Here is an 8298-nt window from a genome sequence, read left to right on the forward strand (position 1 = left end):
TATTACATAAAATTAGGTATATTAATTTCAGAAAATATATTTTTTACATTCCCATTATCAGTATAGTGATTAGTGATGCGCGAGTATGCTCGCCACTGCTCTATACTCGATCGAGCATTGGGGTGCTCAGGCATGCTCGCTACTCAATCGAGTATCGCGGGTGTTCGATTACCATGCTCGATTCCCGGCCCCACATGTTTTGCAGCTTTTTCACAGCCAATCAACATGTGGGGATTGCCTGCCATACACAGAAGTGCCATAGCCATGTTATATACTGGCATTACTGTGATTGGTCACCCTCATCGCATCATTAGATCTTATATAAGACCTGAGGGCACAATGCTTGGCACAGTTCAGTTCAAGGAGAGTTGATCTAGGAGTGAGAGCTTAGAAAAAAGTAGGCGTATGTGGCGCCCTGGACTAGCCAGGTCGTCACAGATAACACACAAACACCCCCACCCCTACTAGACAATAACATTAGCCAAACACAAAATCCTTGTTGCCTCCCTCCAGTGTCTGATGTCCACACCAGGTGGGGCGGAGCCAAGCGGTTGGCCCCACCCACCAAGGAGTTCACAGGCCTGGAGGCGGGAAAAGTGTCAGAGTAGTTTTGGAGTTTCAAGTTTGAGGAGTAAACACTTGGGTGTCTGGGTTTGTGGCCCAGACACTGACAGCAAGGTTGGTAGACGGTGGTGGCCGTCTGCAGGAGTGGTGAATTGATGCGGAACCGTAGGACCGGGGTCGGGCGTTGGCCCGTCGGTACCGACCGGGGAGCGAAGTGAAGCCAGCACACACAGGCAGGGCCATCGGACCCCGACCAGGCTTGGAGCCGCTGACAATAGTCAAATCCGAGTGTGACCGGAACCCCAGGGGTTTCCTAACAGCCAAAGACCCAATAGAAGGCAACCGCCCACACCGTGATGGTATACAGCTACCGCCTAAGGCTAGAGACCCAAGGGCCAGCGCCTGCGGGCAAACGGGCTCCTCCGGCATCCATACACCGGGGAGCGGACTACCGTTGGGGATCCATCGTAGTCAATCAAGTACGTCAAGGTGCAGGGAAAGACAGCCGCCATCACCTGTCCGGGGAGAAAGACACTGCAGCCGGCTGCGGGACCCATCCATCCAGCCGTTTGGTTTACCGAGGAGTTTGTGTATTTCTTGCTGAGTGAGTACACCCGTGCCATCCGGCACCGCGCCGCGCTGTCCCTGCAACCCTGCACCTCACCAACCCTGCCTCCCCGTCACATCACCGGGCCCCGGGACCACCGACCCCTACCCATGGAGGGGGAAAACAACATCTCAGCTGCTCCCTACCATCGCTCCTGGGATCCCCGTCACCAGCAGCGGTGGTGCCCATCTTCACCACGACCCGTGGGTGGCGTCACGGACTAAATCCCCCAAACCAACCACCCCTTTCACTCACGGGCGAGGAGCGCCGCTCGAGTCCCCGGATCCGGCCCACCGCTCGAGCCACTGAGCAGCAGCAGCCACAGCAGCGCCGGACCCGAGCGTTAGCGAGCGCGCAGCAGCGGCGGCGTCCTCCCCGCCCGCGACACGTATAGGCAGCATTTATTGCAAAACAGTCCATTTATACTTATACTGCTGCTGTTAACTAAATCCAAAAGTCCTTTTCAGTTCTAATTACTGCCCTTTCTTGCCTTTTCTTGTAGTTAAACCGCTGTTACCTGCATTCCCTGTAGGGATAGCTGCTGGAGGAGGGATTTTTTGGGTTTAGAGCAGGCATATAGGAAGGGTTTATTACAAAACAGTCTATCTATACTTATACTACTGCTGCAACCTAAAACCAAATGTAATGATTGCGGGTGCAAGCGGACCTATTAGGTGGCAGCACCAGTTCCCCTGAGAGGCAAGACTATGCGCACACTGGGTTTTCACCAGAGCCTCTGATGATGTGGTTTGGTTTGACTGCCTGTAGCCACCAGGTACTATCCAGGGAAACATGGTACAGCTGGCCTAGGGGTTGAGGTACAGATATGGACAGTCTCTGATATAGACCAGTGCAGCCAGGACAGCTGATGCAGACTGAGTATCAGGGACCGGCAGGTATGGTTAATTCAGCTGATATGGGAGGTGTAACTGGGACAGCAGTTACTGCTTGGTGCAGCAGGCATAGCTGATGGGAACAGCAGGCATGGCAGGTATAGTTGGTATGGATAGGTGCAGCAGCGGATATTGAAGGAACTAGGATACAGACTGGTGTTGGCAATACATTACAAATAGAAAAAAGCAACAAAAAGAGGGATAAAAATCTCCTCCAACAATTACTTACAGCAAATAGAGGGCAGCAGTTATAACCTGCCCATGCCAAGGAACTAATGCACTAGCAGGAGGCAGCAAGACCCCCAATGAAGAAGGCGTCACAGGTGCAAGAGAAACAAATCACTCACACACTTTCAATGGATGGAGGGGGCGATTGCTGGATGATAAAATTGCACATAGATGGCTTGTATAGGGCACTGTTCACACATATAGGTGCACAGTATCTGGCTAACAGCCTATTAGTTGCGCCCATACTATTTATATATATTTATAATTTTTTTCAGCCATTACACTTAGTGCATAGGGTTTCCCAGTCTAGGCATCCCACTCCTTCAAAATGGTAAAAAGAATTCTGAGGACCTTCCATATGTGTCTTGCATGGTATACTGCAGTCACTCCTTCTAATTTTTGTCAAACCTTGCACTTAGTGCATAGGCTTTCCCAGTCTATGCATCCCACTCCTTCAAAATTAGAAAAAAATGTTTTCTGATGCCCTCCTTTACGTGTCTTGTAGGGGGTATTGCAATCCCTCCTTTAAATTTTTGCTAGCCTTTGCAGTTAGTGAATAGATGTTATGAGTTATTGAGTACCATTACCTAACAATTTTAAACGAAGTTGTATGAGGCCCTCCTTTAAGTCTAATAAAGGGTGCATAGGATTCCCTCTTCCCACTAATTTTTGGTAGTTTTTGCATTGTCAGCGTAGGCTTTGTGAGTTTCAGAATGCCTACTTCACAAATTAAACACGATGTGTCTGACCATGTCACACACCACATGCGTAGATAAGTTAGTAAAACATTTACCAGTGACTACCAGTTGGTGTAGTTTTATTTCCCTCTCTACTATGTCATCTACTGTAGTCATACATGACAGGGAAATATGTTGAGAGATGGCCTGGCTATTAAGGGTTGGAGAAGGCGTTTGTTTGTTTTTTTTCTTGTAAAATCTATTTTATTTTTAGTTTTGTATGTTTTATTGTTAGTCCATAAAAGTGAAGTATTTTCCGCGGCAAATCTACAAGTCACCAATAAGCAATGCGTGCATAACATTTGAGATTTCTCATTAAATTTGTTGGCATCCAGATTCCCATCAAGTTTTGTGGCAAATCCGCACTCAAAAATAAATCTAAAAATGCAGCGTGTGCACAGAGCTTAATATGCTGACAACATTGTTCACAGTAGTGACCTGGGTCTCAGAGGTGCCTCCAGGCATCTTACCCATGGTGTTCTTATTCCATTTGAGCATTTTTGCATTGTACTGTTTGGTTTCCGGAAGAATGCTTGAGATTCTCATTGACTTCCATGATACTCGTTATTTGAATTTAACCTGTCCGAGTGTCTGACCAGCTCAATTCGAGTACCGAGCACTTGAGCATTTTAGTGTTCACTCATCACTGATAGTGATATCTATTGTGGTGCTAAAAATCAATGAGTTTTTACATAAATAGTCCTCAAAGTTCTCCTTTTGTTTAAGGCAACCAAAAAGTGGATGCTCCATTTGATTCTTAGTAAAGTCTATAAACAGGAAGTTAATGTTGGAATAGCCCGATACTTCCTCCTTCAGCGACATAATTGTAACGCCCCGGGGCTCGGCCGGCTGCCGAGCCGCTCGTATCCGTGCTCGTCGGTGGGTGGCTCGAGCTCTCGATGGACCAGGGGGTCACGTCGCTCTGAAAGAAGGTTGGCGCTACACGTAGGGACTTTGGTGGGGAGGTCCATGGCCGTAGCCACGGTGGTTTGCAGGGGATTTAAGTTCGTGATGCCACTCATGGGTTGTGGTGAATGGATGGACACCACCGCTGCCATTGACTAGGCTCCCGGGGACAGTGTTGCGCAGCTTGGTGTTGACCCCCTCCATGGGTAAGGGGATGATGGTCCCGGGGGCCCGAGGGAGGTGCTGAGGCGCGGGGCTGGATGCGTGCTGGGGTATTGGTGCGGTGCGGCGCGGTGCGCGGTCCGAAGGCACTGGTGTACTCACTATGATAAACACGCTGGAGTCTCTGGTAAACCAAACAAGATGGTGAACGGTGCCTGCAGCCGGCTGCAGTTTCCCCTTAACAGGTTGGTGGTTTCCGCCTTTCTCCTGCACCTCTCTTGTGTAAAAATCATGACTCTTATGCCTAAGCAACGGTAGACCGCTTCCCGGCTTGTTATGTGTCGGAAGAGCCCTTTTTGCCCGCAGACGCTGGCTCCTAAAGTCTCTATGCCTGGGCGGTGGCTTTACCCCTATGGTTGGGCTGTTGTCTTCAGTCGGGTGTTATGTGGGAAAGGTCCTAAATTCCAGTCCTCAATCAGTTGATTTGACTCAGCCCGGTTGTTTCTGGGCCTTGTACTGGGTCTGAGTATCCCTCCTGGTGCTCCGGTTTCCAATCGGTTCCCCGGTTCGGTACCGGTGGGCCACTGCCTGTCCCCGGTCCCAACGGTTCCACCGGCTGTAATCCCAGCTCCTGCAGGCGGCCACCATCGTCTGCCTCTTTGCCAGAGCTGACTGGGCTCCAACCCAGACACCTGGTGTAGACTTTGGCAGGCCTGAGCACAGGTATTCCCTTGAACTTCACTCCACTTTACTCCACTGTCAAGACTAGACTACTACTACTGTTTTTCCCGCCTTCGGGCCTGTGAACTCCTCGGTAGGTGGAGCCAACCACCTGGCTCCGCTCCCCCTGGTGTGAACATCAAACCCGGAGGGAGGTGACAAAGGTTTTGAAGTTTGGCTGCTGTCACCTTACTAAGGGGAGGGGGTGTGTGTGCATAGGAATACCTGGGACGACCTGGCTAATCCAGGGCGTCACATACTTATCACATATTCTGGTATTCCTCAGTAGGCAGAGAAAATGGAAGGTTGCAAATTGAATAGGCAGCTGGGTACCAACAAGACATGCAGAGTTTATGGAAAGACATGGGGCTATGACTGAGCATACAATATTCAGTTGATAACCATATAGGAAAAATGAGAAATGCAAATATTGAAAAGCAGTTATGCATACAGATGTAAAATTATAGATGCCATGATTAATGGATTACTAAGTAGGGGCAATAATGGCAGTCTGTGCTATCTGTCTCTGTTTTTATTCTCTTCCCTGATGAATGACTATTAGAAAAAAAAGCTACCTGGCCCTCGGTTAGTAATAGACAAATAGAAATACATATACATTAAATTTAAAAGGTAATTCTCATGTAATGAAATTAGTATAGTTGTATGGCATAGCATAACAATAAACAAGTTTGCAATTGACTTGTTTTTTCTGTCTGCTGTTATTTTCCTGCTTTTATTTTACATTGTGCACAGCTTCTTTCCAGGTACACTGACCACAAGAGCCAGGCCAAATATGTGCAGTAGTTACATTTCAAGCTGAGGAGTTAACTCCTAAGATACCAGCCATTTCTCTCTAGTCAATTTATTTCTATAGAACGTTAACTACTCACATCTCTCTCCCTACCTCTCATTTCCTGACCTGTTATCAGTCCTGCAAAATCACCAGCCCCCCTCCACCCCTTCCCCCCAACATCGGCAGTTTAAAGAGCAGTTTTCCCAATCATTTTCCTGAGCTAAATGCACTGTTATCTCATTATGTAAATATAGTGATAGACTGATTTGAAAAAAACGTTTACCTCAAATATATAATTAATAGTGATCCCGTACTGTAATATTTGTACACTTTTTTTACTTCCTCCCCAGCCCAGGAGATTTGGTATGATCAGACTATGTGTCTTTCAGACACAACCATTACACAGTACATAGCAGGGACACATATAAAACATTACCTCAGCACAGGAACATTTTTTATAAACACATCCAATTATAAAACTTATTATTATTCCAAGGTCTATTGATTAAAATGAACTGTATTTGTGAGAAAACCCCTTTAAAGCATAATTCGTTTTTATTTCAGCACTGGAGTGGTGCTTTAAATGTAAATCCCCTGTCTTATACTCACCTGCCACAGTCTTCATTTTTTCCAGTGTCGATCCAGTCATTCTCCCGCGACAAGTGAGCTGATAACAGCTCCAGTGTTTCATGCAGTGTGATGTTGGTCACAACTCAATACAACTCTATGAGAACCTCTTTCTGGCTCTCATAGAGTGCATGGAATGCTTGTGATGTAACTTCCAGTTAGAATGGCATTGAGGGACCAGTGTGGTGCCGAAAAAGGATGAATACGCCAAAGGGTAAGTATAATACAGGGGCACGGGATTTAGAATCAAAGCATCACTCCAGTAGTAGAAAACAACAAAACGTGTTAGCTACGCCCCTTCAGTAACATGAAAGTGAAAGGCTATGCAGCACTAAGCTTCTGAAAACATGTTCAGATTAACCTTTTAATGTACTTGAAAGGGAATACCACCTTTTTCCTGTTGTAGAGCAACAAACCTTGTGCTATTTCATATAGCTGCAAAAAAAATTCTAGTTGCACCAGAAAGGGGGAGCTCAAGGGTGTACTGTATACTATTTAATTAGTGACTTTAGTGCATAAATGTATGATGGTTGATAAAATCTCCATCATTGTGACCGGAGGCAGAATTTTAATATTTATCACTGGGTAAATTCCAGAAATTTGGATCTGTGTATAATAAATAATGAGCTTTAATATATAAGAAATTATTCAATGTAGATTTTTGAGTCTAGTTAGATTAAAAACAAAATAAACATTTGTTTTCAGCATTTTATCACAGAATTTACCCGCTTCCCACCATTCTATCACTGGAATGTAAGATACAGACTGGTGTTTATAGGCCATGCAGCTGTTTCAGACGGAACTAGTGTTTTAATTTTCAAAACTGTTTTTTGTTTTATTAAAATGAAAGATATAATAGGAAAAACTGAACTTCTAACCTACAACAGTGTCCTTCTTCCATGGCTTGCTACTATATAATTACCTCTAGAGTGCAGCTGTTTTTACTGAACATGACAGGTTTGGAGCAGAATTCATACAGAAATGAACAGACCTTTTGCAGCAATAAAGCTACCGCAACAAAGTAATGTTTCTATGAGACATATACAATCCATTAGTGCGGCTGTGCACTTTGCTGCAGCTTTTAAATCACATATAATGAACAGAGGCTTATAGTTGTATAGTTTGTATGCAGATCATGCATGTCCTTTTCTTTGCCCTTATGAAGAAATACAGTAAAGTAAGAAGAATGGCTTATTTTAATGTTACGATGCATGAGAAACAAGAAAGCCTCATAAATAACACAAGTTATATCATATAAAGAACATCACAAGAGTACTCAGTGCAATAAAATATATAAAAATGCGCTCACTAACAAAGGGTTCAGACAGAAGTATTTTGGTCAGTGCACTGTCCGTGTGCTCAACGGATAGCACGCTGATCCATTAATAACTGATGTGCCTGTGTACACCAGCAATTTCTTCTCTGAAGAGGCAATTTGCATATCCCATGGACAAAAAACAAAATCAGCATAAACTAGTCCATCTTATGGTTTAGAAATATTCAAATGAGGCTACAAGTGTTTTGGGTTGTAAATAAATACCGCCACCTGTTGGTGGGATAGCACCGACTGGAACAGAAGTGCAAGGAGCGTGTTTCCTCTACAGGAGAGTTTGAAGGGAATACAGTTACAAAATATAAAAGACTGGGCCAGCAGCAAAGAGGCAGAGTTGGTGCCATGACTAGCAGCAGAGCGAACATGTACGCAGCGGAGCAGGCCCAAATAGACTGTAGTTGACGTACCCAGAAGCGAATTGAGTGCAAAGAAGACCTGACTTCTTCCATCTCCATAGGAACCGGAAGACCGAATACCATCTCTAGAAGAACCTGGAAACCAAATTCTATCTCCAAAGGATCCCAAAGACTGCATATCGAACACTGTCTCAAAAGGCTAGATTTTGTGATCAAGCACTAAAGACAGAACACTGTTCACCATTTCCGAGGAGGACTAGACTGTGTAGTCAAGCACCAAAGATGGAAAACCGAAGATTGGAGACCAGTAAACGACTATTCGCTAGAATGCAGTGTTTGAGTGAGCCGGGCCATTACTTCCCACTTTGACGC

The sequence above is a fragment of the Anomaloglossus baeobatrachus genome, chromosome 6, assembly GCF_048569485.1.
Source record: "Anomaloglossus baeobatrachus isolate aAnoBae1 chromosome 6, aAnoBae1.hap1, whole genome shotgun sequence".
In the NCBI taxonomy this organism is placed as follows: Eukaryota; Metazoa; Chordata; class Amphibia; order Anura; family Aromobatidae; genus Anomaloglossus; species Anomaloglossus baeobatrachus.